Genomic DNA, 22,340 nt, shown 5'->3' with positions numbered 1-22,340 from the left:
AAAACGGTGCATTTTAGTAAGCAGCGTCTTGTTTTCCTCTCGGCCCACTTGTTCGTCTAGTTCATATTTCCCTCTTTGCTAACCTTGATCGTGAGGAGCAATTTCGGAAGTTTTCGTGCGTGATCTTCTACCATACACCTGCGACGTGTTTACACATAAATACTGAGTCCACAAAAGCATTTCAAGAAAGTAAAATGACACAGGAAAGGCCGCAAAGAAATCCTGAAGGTGGCTCAGCTGCTAACTTACAGCTTATTCGCAACCACGGTGCTTAACCTCATGCTGCGTGCTTGCAGCCGTCACTCGCACATTCCGTTGTCGCACGCCACACTGTTGACCTCGTAGGAGAGTCGCTGATGCTTCCGTGGCTGCGTCGCGGTTGTGATGCTTAGCGCTCAAATCAGACCTGCATATTTGTACGGACAGGTTTTGCTCGTCAGCCGAAAAGGGAAAGCGCCAGCCATCACGTTTAACGCCTGTTTGTGCCAACACCGCACTATGCTACACTACATCCCTTAATACATGTTAACTGTAATCCGTGGGCATAGGTAGCCTTATAGGGGTGTCACATGGCGCACGATCGCGATCGAGCCCGATCCGGATCGAATTTCTCGGTCTTGATCAGCTCCTTTGCGCAAGATGCGCGAGGGATCCAATCAAGCTTGACTGCGAAATTCGATCCGGATCGTGCCTTGACGCGATCAAAAGGGGCCATGTGACAGCAGTATTAGTTTTCTGTATTAATAAAACTCTAATTAAATAGCATGCTTACTTTCTTCATGCGGTCGTCATAAGCACGGGGCCTGCCCGTCAGGCAGCCTTGTTCGTGCTAACACACCAGGTGGTCAAAATTAATCCGGAGCCATCCACTACGGCGTGCCTCATAATCAGAACTGGTTTTGGCACGTAAAACCCCAGAAAGAAGAACTCGCCACTCAAAGCTTTGCCGTGCAAGTAAGCTCGTGTCTAGTGCAACTGGCTGTTACGAGTGGCAACACTACTTGAGGGCGCTGATGAAACACCACGCAAAAAATTGCATCCAAAAGTAGAGAAAAATGTGGTCACTTTTAAAGACACTCGTGGCATGGTAACATTGGCACCATGAAAATAAGCAAGATTTGGTCGGAGTATTGGTGGCGTTTAAGTAAAGAACAAGTAATGTTGAATAAAAATCTACATGGCAGCAGGATGGTTTAATCATGCACTCATCGTAGACAGCAAGACGTTAAAACTAATCTAACGGTAGTAAAGCTGTATTGGAACTTAAATAGTATGCAGGAGTGTCTTCGCATATACCACTGCCGCATTTCAAAGGGGAAATCACAAATATCATTTTCACATCGTCATTATCGGACGTAGTTCTGCGAGTGCCCTTTCTGAAAGTGAGAAGTTGACGTTTCTGAACATTCCTTTAATACCATTTAAATAATTGTAAGCTTCAGAAACAGCTAGCGGCCTTCTGCTTTGGCACTTGGTCGCAAAATAAATCTAATTGGTGGCATACATGCTACTAGTTGCTTTGTTTAGAGTGTCATTTTTGCAATTTTCTGGCTACCTTATGATCAATAACTGATAGAGACTACTACCTGCCATGATATGTTGATAATCGACTGGACGGAGACCTTGTAATGCTGTATAATGTCTCACTTGTCTATTTCCCAAGCCACGTGTCTTTTAACTAGACACTTTACAGAAGGAAATGTATGTAAAATTGAACTTCAGCATTGCTGACCCTGAAAACAATTCCTTGCAAGCGTCCCTGAAACCATTTTCAAAGCAGGGTAGATGTATGGCCATATTTGGCTGGTCATTCTAGAGCATGCTGGATGTGTTGCTAACAACATGCATGGTGGCGTTCTTATGAGATGGCTTTAATTGGGCATCTTTGCCTCTGTTGCAGTTAAGCTTGGTTGCTGTCTTACATGACTGCTGGAGAGCTGCCACAGTGCTTCGACTAGAAGAGCTGGATGTGCTAGTTCAGCATTTAGGACACATAAAAGCAACATTTCTCAGAAGTCATTTGAATGCTTGTAGAGTGAAGCCTCTATGGACTCGTCAAGCAGTAATTGCTGAATGTATTTGTTGCTAATGAAAAAGATGAAATTGTGCAGGTCACTGTTCACACCACTGTGCAGTCGATGAAGAGTTTGCTAACAGTGAAACATTTGGCCTTATCTTAGCTCGTGATAAGTGCCCATAGGGACTCTTAGTGGCTAAGTGGCTCTTAACGACTGACAAGAGCTCATTTCTACATTTTGCCTCATCATGCTTTCAATGCTTTCCTCTGAATTTCTCCCCTTTCTGTTTGTGTCAGTGTTCTCTTTTCGTGTGCTGTACTGGTATGCACTTCTCATCATGAATATTCATTAGTGGGTCTGGTTTTCTGTATTATTCCACCGATGTCATCCTGGCCCACCTTATTAATCTGCTGCTTTCTTCTGGTGACACTAGCTCTGATGGTAAGCTGTACTAATGCCACAAATGCAGTTCCAGTTCAGTGTTCGATTGTAACATGCAGCAAATTTCCACACAAATTTTCTTGTAAGAAGGGAGCACGTTAGAAATAGCTAAATATGGTTATCATTTATGTTGAGCTCCCATTCCTGCCTCAAAACCTACCAAGTGCAGGCTTAAAATTGGTGCTTCTGAGGGGAGGCAATGTGTCAACACATTCACGGTTGCCCAGAGCTGCAGCCACTGGGGTTGGGCGTGTGCGTGCTGACCAGTCAAGTTTGAATTACCTGGTGAGGATCACTTTCAGGATAACGATAACGAAAGTTCTGGCCCATAGCGATGTATGGGCACTGGCCAGGACCTTCAGTTGAAATCAGATTAACCCAATAGTGACTTACCAGAATCAAATTAATGAAGCTCTACTGCGGCACACTATAATATAGGATCCTTATATCCTGACCTCATTCATGCATTAACTTGCCCAAAGTCGGTTATTACAGCCGCTTTAAAAGTGTTCTGAATATACTCAACTTTACCTGTCCTCCCAGAATGCTGTTGCAATGCGTTGCAGAAGCATCTGTGAACGAAAAACGACACCATGTGTTGTACTAGAGTACACAATTAACATCAACGGTCATAGCAACAAAGGGGCCCTGAACCACCCCTCTGGCTTTGTGAAATAACATAGTCCGCGGGTAGCATACGCTGCTGTGAACATCTCAGCCAAGTTATGCTGTCGTATGTGCTGCGTGGAGCTCGCATGTGGAGCGCGAAGGCACCTTTCTCTCAAACGCCCTCGTTTCAAAGCCATGATCCTCACTCTCTCCTGTCTGCTTTATTGTGCAATAAAGCACATTCCAATACGCGGCTGCTATTCGTTGCTGTGGTTGGTTACACCGAGGCCGCCGCAGGGTGCCGCCACGAGTCCACTGGCTAAGCGCACTGCGGCTCTCCGAGGACGTTTGGCTTACGTTTAGTGCGACGTAGGCACCAAAATCGGAAATTTGAACTGCGCGCCACGGTGACGTTTCGAAAGCGGAGCGTTGTGGCCCCGCTCCACTCCGCCATAGCCTTCGCAGTGCAAGGCATTGAAGAAGGAAGGGGGAGCACAGTGGAGGCTGTGTTTGATTGCCATTAACTCTGCTTCTGTTGAAGGTATTGAAGTACTTTTTGCGGCAAAGTATTTCTGAAATACCCCATTTTCACCTCAAATGTATTTCTCCACATTGATAAAAAGTGGTTCAGGGCCCCTTTAAAGCGGTCAGAGCAATATTTGATGGAAGTTCAGTTCAGTTGTCACAAACATTGTTGTTTACAAAGGTTTTCATGTCAGGATTGAAATAATATGCATGCATACTTTCACTTTAAAAATTTCTTGTGTTGTTTTAAGATGCGTTCTGAGTCCCAAGCTAAGTTGAGTATCCTGTGGTAACAGGCCAGGAATTGTTAATTCTACGTGTAACATTTTTATGCCCTGATGACTGCATTATGTTTCTATGAAATTATGTAGTCGTAGAGGATTTGGAAACAGTCGTAAGTAAGGTCTAATGGGGGGATTTACTACTGCAAGTTCTCCCATTTCAGTGCACATGCTACATAAACATCAGGCAACTTGTGATCTGAGGTAATGACATTTTGTCCATCAATGTTGTGTATGAACATGTCTAAATGACGTTAAGGTCCTTGGATCCTTAAGGTCAAAAGCATTGATCAAATGTAGTGTTTGTACTCGACTGTTTAACCCTCTATTGCATGGCGTCCCATATTTGGCACATACCGGTTACCATTTTTTTCGTGCGTCAGAGTACTTGTGATGTGATACCGTCAGAGTAATTCTCATAGTTATGCGCACTTATTATGGGCAAGTGCTGCCGTCTCTTGAGCGATACGCAAAACAGAGCTGAAGTAGATTTAGGGAAGCGACGTGAAACTCGGACGGGACAAAGACGAGCAATTGTTTTTTTTTTTTTTCTCTGAGCATTTTCACCACAGAAACATAGAAAAAATATTTTCGCATATTTTGTGGTCTTATCAATTCAAGTCCGTTATTAGTTTTCTTAATTTCGTCCGCAACTACAGCAGATAACCTGAAATCGGTGTATGCCAAATTTGGCACAGTATGAACTTGAAAGACAAAAAATGGTAACATGCTGCCATGTGTTCAAAACACAAGAAACGCAAGACGAATATAAACAATGCGTAGCCTCCGAAATTGGGCAGCACAGCTTTATCGTGGAGCGTTGTAGGTGATGGAAATAGATTTTGGGAAGCCACACGAAAGTCTGAGCTGCAAGCAACAGCAACAGGCAATTTTTTCCTTACATTGCTATCATGAGTACATGACAAAAATATGTAAGTTCCGACCAGTTCAAGCCCATATTTAGTTTACTCAATTTCCTCTGCAACTGCGGCTCAGCACCGCAAACTAGTATTTACCACGTTACAGATAGTAGGAATTTGAGCGGGAAGGCATATAGGTGTTCTGTGGGGAAGGTGTAGTACGGCAGCGCCATGAACTCGTCGACGTTCTACGGCCTTCGAAAAGCTCGGGAGAAGACCACGGCGTGTGATATTACATCAGGCAGTGACGATTCGGATCTCTCCGACTCAGATGATCAGATCCAGTCCGAAAGAATATGCACTGGTTTAGCTCTGCCAAAGAGTTTCGCTAAATTGATTGCCCCAGCGTAGTAAAGCTCTGCAACAGACACATGGGCGGGGTCGATCTGCTGGACTCACTGCTTGGACTTTACCACATACATATCAGGTCGAAGAAATGGCACGCTTGAATTCTTACGCATATGCTAGACTTAGCGGTAGTAGCAGCATGGCTATTGTACAGGAGGATACAGGAGCAGCTTGGGAAGAAACAAGTACTACCGCTGGCTCAATTCAAAACAGAAACTGCAGAATGGCGTACCTCGCATAACAAGTGCCTACCCAACAAGCGACCAGGAAGGTCTTCTAGTCAAGAAATCAAATTCCAGGTTCAAGCCAAAAAAGCACGGGGACCAGCTGCCGCAATGCCACCCGAAGACGTCCAATGTGACCAAGTCGGCACTGGCCAGAATTTGATGAGAAGAGACAAAGATGTAAGCGACAATCTTGCACAAAGAAGTCATCGGTAAGATGCAGGAAGTGCAACATTCATCTGTGCCTGAACGCAGCAAACAACTGTTTCATTTCACTCCACACATCGCGCTAAAAAACCACCACCGTGAAGCTCTGTTTTTCGCCCATGGCAGCAAAACCGCTCGGCCATCTTCATGGTTTGCCACATTCGGCAGAAAGCGGTATCTTTATTAATACAGTCGTTATCACTCTGAAACTTTTTGTATATGTGTTTGTTCATTGAATCAATAATAAAAGCTGAAAAAATAATTTTTAAAATGACTTTTTCATAATTCATGCAATAGAGGGTTAAGTGCACTTCTGCAAGTGATGCAAGCATTGCATTTGCATGGCTCCCTTCCTGAGCACACTAATGTTGCAGCACGCTATTTTTGGCATTTTAATTGCTCTTTTTTGTCTGCACTGATAGGTGCTTGCGCATTGTTGGCTAACTATGAAAACTTGTTCCATATGCTGATGTTTTCACTGACCATTTTCTAGCTGTGCTGCTTCCTAGTTACATCCTCAGAGTTTCAAGTGGCTCTGTGAGTGTATGATTTTTTGTTGCTATTCCACATCTGTACTACACTGTGTGTGAGCCTGTGGTAAATCCCAACGATCCTGCAACTGCCTCTGGTTGTTCAGGGTTCCTGGTTCTCTTGCAGGGGGCTGACAGCTGGAAGTACGTACTGCAGCTTGCTAGACTGCTGCAGAAACCATGCACCCAATGTAGATGGTCAAGCTCTGTCAAGTACATGAAGACGAGGGCACTTCTCGACATGCCTACTGAGCTGTGTGCAGTGGTGTTTATGTTTTATGTTTTAGTGTATTAGAATAGGAGCCATGGTTCCAGTGGTACTGAGTGTCCAGATTCTGCACATTTGGGCAATGTTTTAAGTCATGCAAATGTTGTGTTGGTGCTGGGTGCAGCAGTTTAACGAAAATAGTGTCTAAGCTCTTGTGTGCTGAATGTTAGGTAAATAAGAGCATTGTGTACGCATGACTTTCTGGCTCAGTAGTTTTCTTGTTTCCCCTCTCATTTGCACAGAGCTAAAACTTCACATTTCATGCAGTTTAATGGCATGGTTGGACAATTCGATACTTGCATGTTTTGTGCACAATAAACCAAAAGTATTTCTTATCTGCAGCAATGGCGAACAGCAAAGTTTAGCTGCTAGGAAACAATACACCAGCTGTCATTATTGTCAAGGCAAAACATGGTGCCTGCCATGTGCCATGTTTCATCATAACATTGACAGACAGCATCATTATTGTTTCCATTGAGATATATTTTTTTTTGTTTTACGCTGCAACTGGATTGTGTGCAGTCGGCAAGCACAACTGTGGATGCACATGCTTAGCAGGGAAGAAGAGACAGAGCGAGATTATGCGGCATGTTCTTTACTCACAGCTCACGCAGTGCATCTTGGTGACGACCATCCTTGGCCACCATGATAGACTTAACAGACGCTTGCAAGCTAGGAACTACAAAGAATGCTCACTTGGGCTGGTTGGCACATGTTGAAGTGAAAAAAAAAAAAAAGAAACAGTAACTACGCAAGGGATAGACGAAAAGAAGGAAACTGGGACATGTACGCTGTTGGTAACACTCCTTTCCAAGGAAATTGCATTTCTTTCACATGGATGATGGCGCCCATTTGGAAATTTCTTAATTTTTAATTTAGATATAACCTCCGATAATTCTTTCACATCTGCATCTGTATACTAACTGTTGAGTAAAATGTGCCAGTGTGCTGTGATGGAGAGAAGTTAGGATTTTGCCTGTTCAGGTAAAAAAGAGAAAAATTTGGCAGGTAGCTGGAAACATTAAAATTTATGTGAATTATTGGAAATTGACTGTAAGTGTTAGAGCGGACAGGGGCCATGCTTTTATGTGCACTGCGCTTGTGAGGTTGGAGAAGAGCCCTCATCTGTGCACCGAGAATGAGTGCCCGGACTCTTGTTGCAACCGGCTGCCTAAAGCCAGTGTGTGCTGCCTGCCTGATTTTTGGCAAATATGGTGTGAATGAAACAGCAAGACTCCCTTGCACTGTGTCCCAAAAGCAAAATTTAACGCCAGATTCCTCTTATTATTTTTTAAGTGTTGCTTCTCTGGCCACGAGAAAGTTTGAAAAGAAAGCTAGTGTTACTGGGAGAGGAGGAAAAACATTTCTGACAATATTTATAATTGAGTGATGTCTGCGCACACAAGTCTCACTTTTTTATTGTGTGGTGCCCCTTTGAATCTGGCTACACAGTGACACCTTCCAGGGTGTATTTTTGTCTTTCCATGTGTGTGTTGTCTGCATGCTCCGAAAAACGTGAAAGAAAAAATGGGGAAAAAAAAAATGACAGTTGGTGATCGAGCATTTCAAAGAAATGCATTTCAAAGAAAACCTTGTTGCAGGCTACTTAACTGTGGTCTTTTGGTGCCTGAGACAGTAACTGTGTTGTGCTAATAGAACATAGTACGTATCAAATCTCAAGATTGTGCATCTGGATGCATCTTCCATCCCTCTGTTGTGTCACACTTGAGCACAGAACTCCTTTCCTTTGGCGTATTTTACATGTGCCTTGTCTGTGAGAATTTGCCTACTTTTGTTTATTCTAGCTTTCATGTTAGCATATTATGAGGTCGTTATCTTTGACGTAACTGTACCTAAAATTTGATGTCTTTGTCCTGTTTAGAATAACTCCACTCTACATTTCTTGCCTTTGAGGTGTTCTTGTTTACATGTGTCTTCTGCTGCCTCGGCATTTGCCCCAGTTTTCCAACTCTCTGCTACATTTAACTGTGTTGGGGTGTGTGTCAGCACATTTCCCGACTTTTCTTTCATACGGTCAACAGCATGGTAACCAGGTGAACTGAGTTTGTCTTATTTTGTTTTTTGTGTATACTAATGAGTGCAAGTTTTTTGCTTTGCCTTGGTATATAAAAATGTTGTTTTTCATGTGGTTATGCGCATGTTAGCACACAATCTTTCAAGTTGGTAAATAACGTGTCACTATAATTTATGTTGAAGACATGCTCGAACTTAGCCATTTTATTTTTAAACAGATTACCTTTTGATTGCGTCTGTGAAACTGATTTGATTGTGCCATGTTTGCAGCAGAAAATGCCATCAGTGCAATACTGATATTGACCAGTATTTTAATGATGTGGCACCTTCTCTTGTAAGTGTATTTCTGGGTGCTTGCAAATTTTACAACTGCATTGGCTTCACAAGGGACGGCATGGATTTTGCATTGCAGAGGAGGTTTCTCGTAACTGGCACTTTCCTTTTTTTTATGTGCATCGGTTTGTCCGTTTACAGGGTAGAAATTTTCGTTCTCCCGTCATGCATAAAGCACACTTACGCAACACGACTGCATTGAAGGGACCTTGCATACAGCCCTTTCAGCAAGAAGGAGGCTCATACCAGTGTCACACGGCCACTTTCGATCGTGACCTAGCCCGATCCGGATTGAAATTCTCGACCGTGATTGGCCGTCTCTTGTAGGTTGTGCAGAGGAGTCCATTGCAACCAAAATCCCGAACGTGGTCGGTCGCGATGAAAAGTGCATCGTGCGACACCTGTACAGCCTTGTCTGTAATTCTGGCAGCCTCCTCGCCGTTTGCACTTGAGCGTTAGGTGACTTGGAAAAAGGAGTGAAGCAGCCATAAAAACAAGACACTAGCAGTGTGCCATGCTATACTTCAATTCATACATAGTAGGTGACGCTACGAAAGGCAGGGAGAGCTTTTTCGCTTGCCGTATTTGTGACCAAGAAATTGTCTGCCACATATATTACGTATGTGTCATGTAATTTGACGTAGATTTAAGTCTTGTACTTATATGTCGCAAAGTATGACGTAATTATTACAAGGAAGGTGTTGCAGACGTGAACATCGTCGCTACCGAACGAGCAGAGTAGTGACATGTTTCTGCGACTGGCGGCTGCCGTGAACCACTTGCGCTCGCAACCCGGGCATAGTACGTCACATACTGGAAGCACAAAGGTGCAAAAATAATACGTCATTTCGTGTAACCTTAGATCGACAAGCTATAGTTGTAATATGTTAAATAGTTATTTGTAGAAAGCATTGCAGATAAAAAGAACTGCGCTATGGAAACATGCAGAAAAAGACATCTATGCACAGCATGCCCAGCATTTTCTGCTATGTAGACTCAGGAACTCTGCAGTGGCCCACAACGAACGGCTGAGGCTTTTGCCTTTTTCCCACCAAGCCAGGCCAACTCGGACAGCTGGGCATTCTGAGTGTGCGCACCAGACCTTGGGTTCTCCCATGCCATGGGCAGCAGTTTAATTTAATTATGGGGTTTTACGTGCCACAAGCATGATTTGATTATGAGGCATGTCGTAGTGGGGGCCTCTGGATTAATTTGGACCACCTGAAGTTGTGCACCTAAATCTAAGTGCGTGGGTGTTTTCTGCATTTTGCCCCCATCAAAATGCGGCCTTCGTGACTGGGATTTGATCCCGCGACCTCGTGCTTAGCAGCCCAGGGCAGCAGTTTCCCCAGTCGCCGGTGAGAGGTGCCCCACACTTCTCCCTCATTGTGGCAAATTGATGAGAGACTACAAACAGGGACCCTGGCAGGCTTTTCGTTTTCACCGCAGAAATTGAGCTGGCAAGAAAGACAGATTGGCGAACCGCAGTTGGGCAGCAAAACAGAGCCCCGCAGATTTTTGACTATCTTCATCTGCAGGTAATTGCAAATATACAAATAAATCTTGCTGTATAATACATAGAAAATAAAATTATCTGTGCTTGAAGCATGATAATTGTCTGTGTTTTTTTTTATTTAAAAACGTATGAAGGGGCGTCTCCTACGTCGAGCTAACTTTAAAACACACTTTCTGTTCGGCATGACAGAGTAGTGTTGTAGGTGTTCTTCGCTTGTAGAACACTGGACCGTAAGTTTCTTGGGGGCCGTAGACTCGTTGCTGCCGACGCGCTTGCAAAATAGTCTATAGGCAAGTAGACAACTGCAGGAAAAGTCGTAAACTGCCAAATCCAGGCTCGCAAATTTACCCTGAGAACTTGAAATAATTACAGAGTCAGTTTCTTTCCTTAGCATAAGGTACAGAATTAGCAGCTTGGTAATTGGCTTTCACATGACAGTTTTGAGATAAAGCATAGTATGAAATGGAACAGTGTGTGACTAGCACTACGGAAAAGGCTATTTTCTCCACAATGAAACAGCTTTCGTGGATCTGAGTGGCTATTTCTTGTGGAATCTAATAGCTGACACAGTGATGGCATTAGCATGGTGTCGTGTGACTTGAAGGTGTACTTGTAGCAGACTGGCTATTTAGTGGTGGCTGCTTTGTGCACATGTTTTGTAATAGTGTAACCTTGTTCACTTGTGCCAGTTAGTACAGCAATTTGTATAACCAAGTCGTAAGGTAGTAACAGGCATGTCTGCAATGCTTTGTTTTGCTCTTCTTTGCTGTAAAGACTAAGGGTACAAAGCCAAGCATGACTTTCAGTGATTCAACTCCTCTGTCTTCGGTACTGTTGTCACATGTATTCAAACATACACTCTGTCCTTGCTTGTTTGCTTTTGGCTGTCAACCACGCAGGGAAATTTGCACTTGCCCAGACCACTGTTTTGATCGACTTTCTCAGCTCCTGACTTTGCCTACTTCCCTGCCATTAACACTTTAATCCCCGAAATAATTCTGGAAAAACGTACCAAACTTCCCAAATTTTTTTATGCAGTCATAATTATTTCTATGTCATTCTGATTCTGAACATATATACTTGATTGGTTTCTGGTTATAATTAACACACAAAAAAAAGCTGCTCGTGAGGGCAGCTTTCTCTCAATGCTGATCGTAATTTGTCTTTGGCAGTGGGAACATCAGGTTGAATGAGTGTGACTTGTCCTTGGCAATATTGGTTAAACCTCCCATGACAGCTCAGGGTTTAAAGGCAAACTGCAATGAAAGTATACTTTGGCTAAATTTATTATAAATGAGTAGTATATACCAATGAAACAATCCTGGCAAAGCTGCAGAACTAGTAATTGCATAGTTTTCTTGTTATCAGCCTTTACACAGCACCCAAGCTGACGACACTTGCACCTGATAGTTGTCGCTATGACTCGAGTCCTAACATGTTGCCTCTGAGATTGTTCAGCGCACCGCAGGCGCCTCCTTATCTCGGAAGTCTTGCCGAGGAGCCGTGCATTCCGGGTCATGTGACACTTCCAGGAAGCTGTAATGGCAGCTCTTTTTATTCCTTGTACCAATTTTTTTTTTTTCAATGTTGGTATTGTCTCGGTACACAGGCCCATATCGAGTGCTGCGTGCCGTGACTCCAGTTACGTATGAAATCGCCCCAGTCAGTACCAGTGCCTCGTCTGCCCCGCCTTCAACTGACGTTGTGCATGTAGCACGCCTAAAACCGTATTACCCTCATGTTCCCACTGATATTTAGACGCACCGGGACAGTGCTTCTGCTGCCGGGGATTATGCTACATGCATATTGCGTGTTTCTTCTGGACGATGCGCGCGGGCGCCTAGACGAAGAAGACAAACTGCTCTGGGCTCTTGAGCTATCAGCTGATCTGGCCAGCGCTGGAGCTATCTTTTGTAAATATACTTGTAAATAGTCTCCAGTACTTAATCCTTCGTTCGCCTAACAGTATAAAGAATGAATATTTTTTCGAGTTTCTTCTGACGTTTTCACTTGTATTTCAAAGCTCAAATTTTGCTCGCAATCTCTTACATCTACATTATCTGAAACTGGGCTTCTTGTGCCATCTAAAATTTCAAAAGTGCTTGTTCTTGGGCTGGTTGGTGTTTAGGCTTGCTACACGTACTGTTCTTGGCACAAAGAGCGCGAGACACGGGAACAGAAAGAAGAGACGCACCACCAGAAGCAAAGCACTCCTCTGTGTCTCTGCTGCTTCAGCTCCTTGTGCCAAGAACAACATGCATAACAAGTCCAATATTTCATTGCAGTTGTCCTTTAAGGGTGCTAGAGTTTTCTCATCCTCCACTCTCGTGCTGTTAACCCCGATCGGGAGACACTTTCGCCAAGCTGTTGCGTGGGGGGGTGTGCGTAGTCATTGCTCCCAAATGTGCACGATGTAAATGATGCCCCGTTTCCCTCTCGCAGAGGTGCAGCTTGAGGCCATTCGGAGTCGCGTGCTGCACTGCCGCTTCTGCAACTACACGGCGCTCTATCACTCGCTGCTGCTGCGTCACGAGCGCATCCACACGGGCGACCGTCCCTACCAGTGTCCGAGCTGCCCCAAGCGCTTTGTGCAGAAGTCGCACCTGGAGACTCACCTGCGTCTGCACTCGAGCGAACGGCCCTACCGCTGCAGACACTGCTGCCGCACTTTTGCCACCGTCTCGGCACTAGCCAGCCACGCGCTGGTGCACAGTGTTGCTGCCACCACTTTGCAGGAGGATGTTGGAGAAGTCACGTTGAGCTGCGAACAGTGCCGCCTTGTGTTCGCTTCTCCAGCTGAACTGTCGGCGCACGCATGCCCCCTGTACATTGGTCCCGAGCACTAGCCTCGGAAGCGTCCTCGTGAGATCAGGTTCACTCGCATGCAATGTGTCGATGCGGTGGGCGCTGCTGCGCTTATTCTGTACTGAGGTTCTCTGAACTACTGTGGGAATGTCTCTGCTTACAGAAGGATGCATAAGGCTTCATTCACGCAGCCACCATGCATCCTTTCACTATCTCAGGAAAAAAACATGCTAAAGGTGCGATAAAACAACCTACAAACTTGAACTAGCAAGCAGATGTGTTGCTACAGTGTTGAGCATCAAAACCAAATCAGTTTAGCGTTGTTGTTTTGATGAGCAAGACTTTCTTTTGAATGAACACCACTTACATGACGATGTGAGTAATTGTGCATAAGCAACACTTTAAACAAAAAAGGAGTAATAAGTGATTTCTGCTGCCATGACTGGCAGTTGGTGTGTTAAAGCACTCGGGAGAGCACTGGAGTGATGTGAGCACTCTTAGTGGCAGTTGACAGTGCCTGCGACCTTCTTAATCATTTTCTGATGGGGTGGGGTTCCATCACCGGCATGATGGCAAAAGAATTCTTCACAGATGTATGCCAATCTGACAACTGATACACCAAAGACAGCAAAACTGTATAAGTGAGTCCTCACATTTTTAAGAAGTATTTACTTGAAGCCTGTTTGCTAGCTCGCAGCATTACTCAAAACTGCTGCTGCATTAGTGTTGTGGTGGCTTGCTGTTCTTTTAGTGATGGCTCCCACAGGGTGCATTTCAACACCATGGCATCCGTACAAACTCCTAGCCATCTTTCAACGTAGAACCGGTATAACATAATGTGAGAAACAGAAATCGCATTACTGGTTTAAGAAAGATGTGCACTTATGTTGTCTATTCCAATGAGATTAAGGCAGGTAACGTTTACATTATAATTATTAAATTTATAGTACAGTAAAAGCTCGATGATACGATCACGGCTAATACGAATTTCCAGATGATACGAATTTTTCTGTGGTCCTGGCCGAGCCCCATTACTTTGCAACGTGCTAGAGAACGGTCGTTACGAATCTATTTTCAGCCTCCGTCGGTTGATACGAATAAACGCCGCCCAACCGACGGCCGCAAAAGAGAACAGCGCGCAGTCACGCGCTTTCTCTCCTTCTCTTTTGGTGCAGAAGCGCGGCGCCGGTCAGCGCCGACTCCGCGACTGGGCGCGAAGAGTTTGAAGCGGTGGCGCTTTTGGTGCTTTTGTACTTTTCCTCCTTTTCTGCGAGCCGTCAGATGGAGTGGCTGCTGCGCTTTGGGCCACGTTCTTCGTGTTTGCGCCATTTTGCCTAGTCGCAGCGAGCTATGTCTCGCAAGCGGAAAGCACTCTTCTTTAAAGAGAAATTAGACATTCTTCGAAAGGTCGATGAGGATCCCAAGAGGAAGCGGATGGAGTTGGCTAAGGAGCTAGGCCTCGCAACGTCAACACTGAGCACAATTGTTGCACAGCGAGACTATCATGAAAAACGTGCTTTCGTTCAACGTCAACGCGAAGCAAGCGAATTTGAACACGCTTATTTCGATCATACCGCGCACCGACAATGCTCTTAGCAGCGCGCCAAATCACGCGACGGCGCCTCCGACCGGCATTGCTCCGACACCGCCATAGAGCAAAAGCTCAGGAGAGACTCCTCAATGCCGCGCGCGAAGGAACGGGGGAAAAAAAAAAGAACCCGCGGCGGAAATTTCCTTCTCTCTCAAATTGCAAGGTCGCCGTTTCTGCATCGCGCCGGAACAAGCGTGTACGTGCCCACTAGAGTGTTCTAGACAACCGTATTCTAGCACACACTAGTGCCGACGTCTCAGCCACGCGGATAAAATGGCAGTGAGCCCTTCTCTATTTTCTAGTCACATGTTGACCTTGCACGCTGCTGCAGCAGTGCAGAGGGAAGCAGCGGCGGAGGCACAGTCGGGCCAACGAAACTGCCACGCCCGCAAACGCTCGCTTCCCGATAACGGCAGAAAACGAAACTTCAGGGGGTGGCTAAAATAAGCTGGCGCCAGCACGGCGGCGGGCGCGCACGGAGATGTGCGCACGGAGTCGCAGGTGAGAGAGCTACGAGGAACGAGGAAGTTGAGAGGGAGGGCGAGGGGAGCCACCGTAGCGGCGGAGTTGACCCGGCCAAATCCGCTTCCCTGCCGCCCTCCTCCCTCACCTTCGACGGTCTCCGCGTGCACCCGTGTGCCGGCGCCACCCGCTCGCTCCCTGAAGCTTCGTTTTCTGTCATTATCGGGAAGCGACCGTTAGCCGGCATGGGCAGTTTCGTGGCCCGCGCTTGCTATGCGCTTGCGCGGCGAGATATTTCATGACTCGCACCGTTCGTGCATCGTGCTATGGTGCACGAATACTTCAAAAATACGTCCTTTTAATTCGAACAAATTTTCGGGCCCCTTCGAGTTCGAATTATCGAGATTCGACAGTAGTTTTAATTGTGTTTCGATGATACGAATTTCGGCTAATACGAATATTTTTCGTGACCCCGTGAGATTCGTATCATCGAGCTTTTACTGTATTTATACAGAGATAGATCAAACTCAAAGGGGATCACAATATAGTTTGATATATCCATTTAAAGTATAAAGTAGGCTTACCCGAAGCTTGTCTGAAAACTCTGCCTGTCTCGGACAGTTTTCTGGGATGGTGAAAAGCAAGGATTTATCTGTTTGGTTCCTCGGAGAACCACATAAAATGCACTAAAATTTTCAAGTATGAACCAACTTGCCCAAAATCGCATTCTGCACTAAAAGTTTACTATTCTCTTTCCCCACGTTTATCTCGGAAGTCACTTTAGTTGCGGAATGGCCATTGATAAACTGAGCGCAACTCTAACCCTAGAAGCTCTAGTGGCGGGCCACATAACCGCAGCACACCTTGCTCACATCGAAGTACTGTGGTAGAAATAGATGCAGTGCTGAAGTAGGCCAGCCTGTATGGACATGCACCATGCCACCTTCAGCGCACTTGTACTGCAAATCACGCATGAACATGGGCAACCACGCATCCATACAATGTGCTCTTTAAACGACCAATTGTTGTACATTGGCAACGAGTTGACCAGGCAGGCTCTGTTAGATTAGAAAGTGGCTTTCAGTCTGAAGAACATCAGAGTTCATTCCCACTCGCGTGCCGACCTGTGAGCACAAATCAAGAACGTTCAACGTGGACTGTGGGCCCACAAATCGCACAGTGATGAGTCTTGCACGATGTTGCCACAATGGTCTTTCCGTGAAGTGCGGGTTTTGTTCATTTAAATCCATACTGCAGTATGGATGCAAAAGATCTGTCCAAGTAGGGGTTGGGGTCAAACTCGTATTGGCCGCTGACAGAACCCCAAAAACGCCGTTTGCGGATGACTGCAGCGGTGCACAAAGTCCAGGAGCCACCCTTCTGATAGATGGATGTGCACTCTGCGTGGCACACCGACACCCTCACGTAGAGGCACAATTCACAGTGCATCAACAAAAGCCCAGACTAAGCAAATACAGAGAGAGGACAAATTATGCTTCTAGAAATATACAACAGATGTCGGAACTACCTCGGGCCTCACCAACTTCATGTTAGTGCGCACATACGACGAGAAAGTGGACAATGTACGTCAGTGGCACTGAAAGGATTAAGGGACATGTACGATGTTCTATCACAGTGGCCCCTTTCCACTCTTGATGTGCTTCACCGCAGTGTTTTCTGTATGCTTCACTGCATACCATTGCTTTATTGCGGCGAAGCTGACTAAAAAGAACCGGCGATTATGCAATGCAAATAAGACCCTCGAAGGCCTGAAAATAAATGTAGCCCTGTTGTGCCTGGCAGATTTGCCCCAATGTGTGTAGTTCCCGGTAGGTTTTGACCGATGTGAACTTTTTTGGGTGCTTTGCCAACTGCTCTGTACATGTTTTCTCCGGATGCTTGTGCAGCGCCTGGCCTGTTGCAATGTAGCAGAGCCAATTTCTCTTTGCACCACTAAACTTATGTGACTGCCACGTTCAAAGGCAACATGAGATGCGGGAACATTACAGAGTGGCAACGTATCAAATGGGCACATGAGAGTCAATGGAATTGAGATTGGAACTGTGCGACGTCGCAGCCGGAAAATGTAACAGCGAGGAATGTATCAATGGCAGAAGCATACTCATTTGGGCTGGTTGGTTCATGACTTGAGCAGAAACAGGTCAAGATAATGCATGAGAAAGGGACTGACAACAGTGCTCAACGAAGTTCATTTATAACAAATTATGCAAAGTGAAATATCGTTGCAGTTGGCCTTTAAGTGTGTAGCACCAGCACATTTGGGTACTTGGGTTGATGACTGAAAGTGGCCAGGGGCCATATTTGATGATGAATAATTTTTTTATTTTCTTCCCTGGCATTGTAGTGCTGGTTCATCCGAGTAATTAACACAGACTGTAAAAGGTAGAACGGAAGACTTGTCGTTGGAAAATGTTACCTCAGTTCACTAAGGTTGCACATTGGGTTTGTTGATGTGGCATACTGAAAGCGATAGGCATAATGCCCTCGACACTAGACACATGAGCGACACAGAACGCGCACATAGATGGCGCTAGCTTTCAACGATGAGCTTATTCGCGGAATAAAAGAGTGCATATACTCTTCACTAGGTGCATAATAGAAAACCAAAGCTTTTAATTCCTCAGTGTTTCCACAAGCCATACCACTCTGGAATTATCTTTCCGACAGCCTTGTTTCCATCACTAACCATGAAACATTCCGCAAAGAATTTGCACTCTCACTTCTTGTAAAAGTTGTGTTCAGTATTGTATCAAATTTTTGTAGTCATTAATAACGTTCCTGTGTTCCTGTTTATGTTTTATGTATTTTTGTTGTACTTCCTCCTTCATCACTCAATGTTTCGATTGGAAACTGTGGTGTATTTATAAATCAATAAAAAACAACATACTCGAAGCATACTGATGTCTCTCGTGACATATATGGGACCTATCGTGGGATAAACATTCATGGTATGCAATGAGATAGATGGTTTGCTGATGCAACTGTCATCATAGATGGCTATGTGTTGTGTTTGGATGATTAGCCTGGTCAACTCATTCATGCTTTTGCCGAGAATCCGTCTCATTTTTGGCATGGCACAAATATTTATCTTAGGATAGGTCCCATATACAGGGTGATCAAAGTTAAGTCGACAGGTTTTTAAAAAATTAGGCGCTTAGATGTACGTGGAGGCCACCTCTACTATGTGCCCAGGGTGACACAGAATGAGGGGGTAGTTTTTGATGTCGGTGGCTTAATTAACTAAAATTGAATAATTAACTTTTCGTTGATGGCACTAAGTGGGTATGCTTGTATTGAAAAGTTAAAGGCAGTCGTGTTTCTACACAGTATCAGTTGGAATTGTTCTAGCATGTCGGTGCTCCGAGATATCCGACTCCAAATTTTAATTGTCGTTTGCATGATTACGCATGCAAGAGAGTTAGCATCGGTGCAAAGCTCCTCCCTGGTGTGACGTGGCTGTTGCGTGCGTCGTTTAGTCTGCCAACGTGGCGGAGGCATTGGCAAAGATAGCTGCCCCCTTCCCCTCTAGGCTGGCGAAATCAAGATATGACAGCGTAAACGTCTCATGCAACAGCAGCATCACAAAAGGGAGGAGCTTTGCGCCGATCCTCACTGTCGTGCATGCGTAATATTGTGAATGGCAATTAAACTTCATGGTTCGATATCTCGGAGTACGGATGTGCTAGAAGAATTCTGCCAAATGAAACTGTGTAGAAACACGATTGCGTCTAACTTTTCAATACAAACATGCCTGCTTACTACAGCCACTAAAAAATTAGTTATTCAATTTTAGTTAATTAGGCCACCAACATCAATAATTTCCATCTCATTCTGTGTCCCCCTGGGCGCATAACCTTACTGTAGAGGTGGTCTTCACGTACATATAAGTGCCTAATTTATAAAAAACCTGTCGACTTAACTTTGATCACCCTGTATGTTGCGACAGACATCAGTATGTTGTGATCACATGTTCTATTACGCACATAGTGAAGGGTGTGTGCGAGCTTTGATGCCACAAATAAACTCGTTAAAGGTTAGTCCCTGTATGTGTCCGTTCTGTGTTGCTCATGTGTCCAGTGTTGGGTGCACTATGCCTAAGGCCCTCAGTAACCCCAAGTTAGCTTTTTCTTTGTGTGCGGAAGGGTGTGATACAGCAAACTGATTTCTTGCCATTTAGCAAAAGCATGTGCTTGTGTGCGTGTTTGTACACCTGTCTCGTTTTGAGAGAGTCCTATTGATGTGTGTTTGTGCTGCAGTGTGTTTAAGTGAAAAACCTGTAGCTATCTTGAGAGGTTCACAAGGAGAAATACAGACTCCAGTTGAAATGGCAGATTACACTTTCGGATTTTTGGTGTATCAGTTTTACCCATGAGTGGATTGGTCTGTTAGAAAAGACAAAACAACGGGCCCATGACTCTTCCTTTAAGTTCTTTGGGCAGTCACTTGCTGTGGCTATTTAATTGTTTCATAATAGGAGAAAATTTAAGCTACTTTTGCAGAATTCCTTCAGGAATAAAGGCATTAGTATGTGCGAGAACATTAAGAAATTCGTATTGTGACGGATGCCACTGTTTGGACATGGAGTCCAATGTCACTTTAACCTTCACTTTCTCGGCTTTTTGCCATGAGAGAAGTGTGAAGGCCTAGTCCGCCAGTGCAGACTGCATTTGTGCATAGCATTCCTTCAAGGTCACCCCTCCCATGTGCCTGTAGGCAACTACACCTTCGTGTTTGCAGGCATGAGTGCCAACTGTTTGTATCGACACATTGTGCATTTCTCAGGACATAAGGGGATTTCGGCTGCTAACAGTGTTGGCATAGTGTTTTAACCTTGTTGGTAAGGTGTGTTAAAGGGGCACTAAAGAGAAAAACAAGTTCATTGGTTTATTAGTGAACTACCTTTCCACAATACCCAGAAAGCCATTCTTAACCGGGGAGCAGGCTTGGCAGGCAAGAAAAAACTCAAACAGAGCGAGTGGTGATGACGCTTTCAAGTGCCTGCACCCATTCGCAGTGGATGTCAGGTATTCTAAAGAGCAGCCAAAGACTGAACTTGGCAAGCTTTGAAACTCTTGCTACACCACAGTGGTTCAATTATAAGAGAACACTCTGAAACCTGTGAGGTCACATTGAAGTATTTGTTACTTGGGTCTTGCAAAATTTTAAAAATTAATGTTAGTCCTTCATCTGCTCTTCGCGTAATCAACCTCTCAGAAGGGTGAGAATTGCTCTTAGAGGAGCAATTTATCAAGCTAGACCGATTTAGTGCATCTCTGTCAAGGGTGGACTAAAAATGAGTGGACTAAATGATAACTTGAACAAATGTTTATTTAAACAGGCATAATATATATACACACTCATACGAAACTTGTTGAGAGCCATATGAAATGGGCCCATCATCTTGGCATGCACATGACTCCTTTTTCCTTGCGACCATCTTACCATCGCTTATTTAACATTTTTTCTCGGTATGTCTCATCATTGAAAGGGTTAAAGGGAAGCTCCTAAATGCATGGGAACGAAGAAATCGGATTTTTTTTGGCAACCACTGCATCAGTTTTGATAAGGTTTGTTGCAATTAAAACAAAATGTTGAAATTTAGTGGCTGTAGCGAGTAGATTTTTCATTGGGCCTCCTGCTGTTATAGAAAAATAATTGCGAAACTTAAGAAATCTCAACTTTCAAGTTTACAACTGTAACTCGGTAGTAAAAAACGTATCACGATCCTTTAAACTGGAACTAGTAAGACATATAAAGTAGACAAAATTTATATGTTATACACTGCTGTTAAGATATAGCACTAAATTGTGCAGGACTATCGCAAAATCCTTTCGAACATTGTAATTTTACATGAACTGAAAATTCATATATAAAATTTGTCCATTCTAGTTGCTTTAACAGATGAAGTTTACAGAACTGCAATATCTGTTTTTGGTGAAGTTAGATTTGTAAACTTTGTGCTTTGTCTTATCAATTTTCAGCATTTTTTTGTTAGAAATGTTCAGACCATAAATCAAAATTGTGCTTCCTGCAGTCGCTAGAGTTAAACTTTCTCTCTCAAATGCAAAAACTTTATTTAAACCGGTCCAGCGGTTTACTAAAACAAAAGCATTTCTGCATTTCTGTGCTTGAATGTGTGGCATTGGAGTTTATTCCGGGCTAAAGCTTTGTCTTAATGATTTCACATGTCGTTTCATTTGTGTACACTGGATGCAGATTTTGTGTTAGTGACGAGACATGACACTCGCTTTGGTAGTTTGACTGTTTCTGAAGTTTTTTGAGGACTCTAAGCATGGCGTCATGTCTGCAATACATTATGTAAATGTGCATGTTGAAATATTTATTTATTGAAATGTTATGCTTTTACGTCTTCATTTCAGTATAGTATACACTGTGACTGACTGACTAAAGTATTTGCTGTGTGGCATGTTTTTGCTGTTAGTTGGCTATTGCCTCCAAGTGATTTGGCCTCGAAGTCATTGCCTCGAATTTATTGGAGACTTGAAAGTATGCAATGAACTTTGGAAAAAAAGTGTGCAGAACACAAGTTCCTAACACTGTTATTTCTCAAGTAATTCCTTTGCAATCCATGTCCTGTCATTTACATCCCATACAGTACTTGCATTGGGAAAATTGCTCACCGGTGTGAAGTTTGTTCTTGGTTTTACTGTAGAAGCAGCTTAAACCATGACTGCATGCAATTTGCTTCAATAGTCTCTGAAAAGTGCTATTTATGTTTCAGTTTTTATTGATGTTGTTTTGAGGTCCTTCGTGGTTGGCTCTTCATTTTCAAGTGTAACAAGTTAAGTCCAGTGTCTATAAAGCATTGCAATGCCTCCCTGGCTTCCAGCAGAGGTGCTTCGTTGCACAGTTGAACCTAAATATAATGAACGTCAATATAATCATTTATCAGCTATGACGAAGTAAATTTTAAAGCTTATTGCTGATGTCAGTGTGTAACAAATATATGTCCATAATAAATGTTGGATATGCAACTTTGCTTTAATGAGGTTTTACTGTATTAATTACAAGTGTGCAGATCAGTAGAACTAGACTGTCACAATTTATTTCTTCATCGGTGCTAAACTCTGAACATTTATTCACTCACCATGTTGCATTGTGCAGCAGAAGTCAACCCTATGAAAATCGCCTCTCAGTGTAAATAAAACGCCATCCGAGGTCAACGTGGCTTTTCATCACCTGTGGG

General features: G+C 44.1%; 1 long non-coding RNA gene across 1 annotated transcript; it reads left to right on the top strand.

Moving 5' to 3' along the window:
* Positions 1-759: 759 nt before the first annotated feature.
* On the top strand, positions 760-21,211 carry LOC125940700 (uncharacterized). Its single transcript, XR_007463903.1, has 4 exons — positions 760-826; positions 919-4,189; positions 5,873-18,245; positions 18,927-21,211. It is a non-coding gene; the product is annotated as an uncharacterized LOC125940700 (long non-coding RNA).
* The last annotated feature ends 1,129 nt before the right edge of the window (positions 21,212-22,340 follow it).

This window comes from Dermacentor silvarum, chromosome 10 (genome assembly GCF_013339745.2).
Source record: "Dermacentor silvarum isolate Dsil-2018 chromosome 10, BIME_Dsil_1.4, whole genome shotgun sequence".
Classification (NCBI taxonomy): domain Eukaryota; kingdom Metazoa; phylum Arthropoda; class Arachnida; order Ixodida; family Ixodidae; genus Dermacentor; species Dermacentor silvarum.
This window is presented reverse-complemented; position numbering and strand designations above follow the sequence as displayed.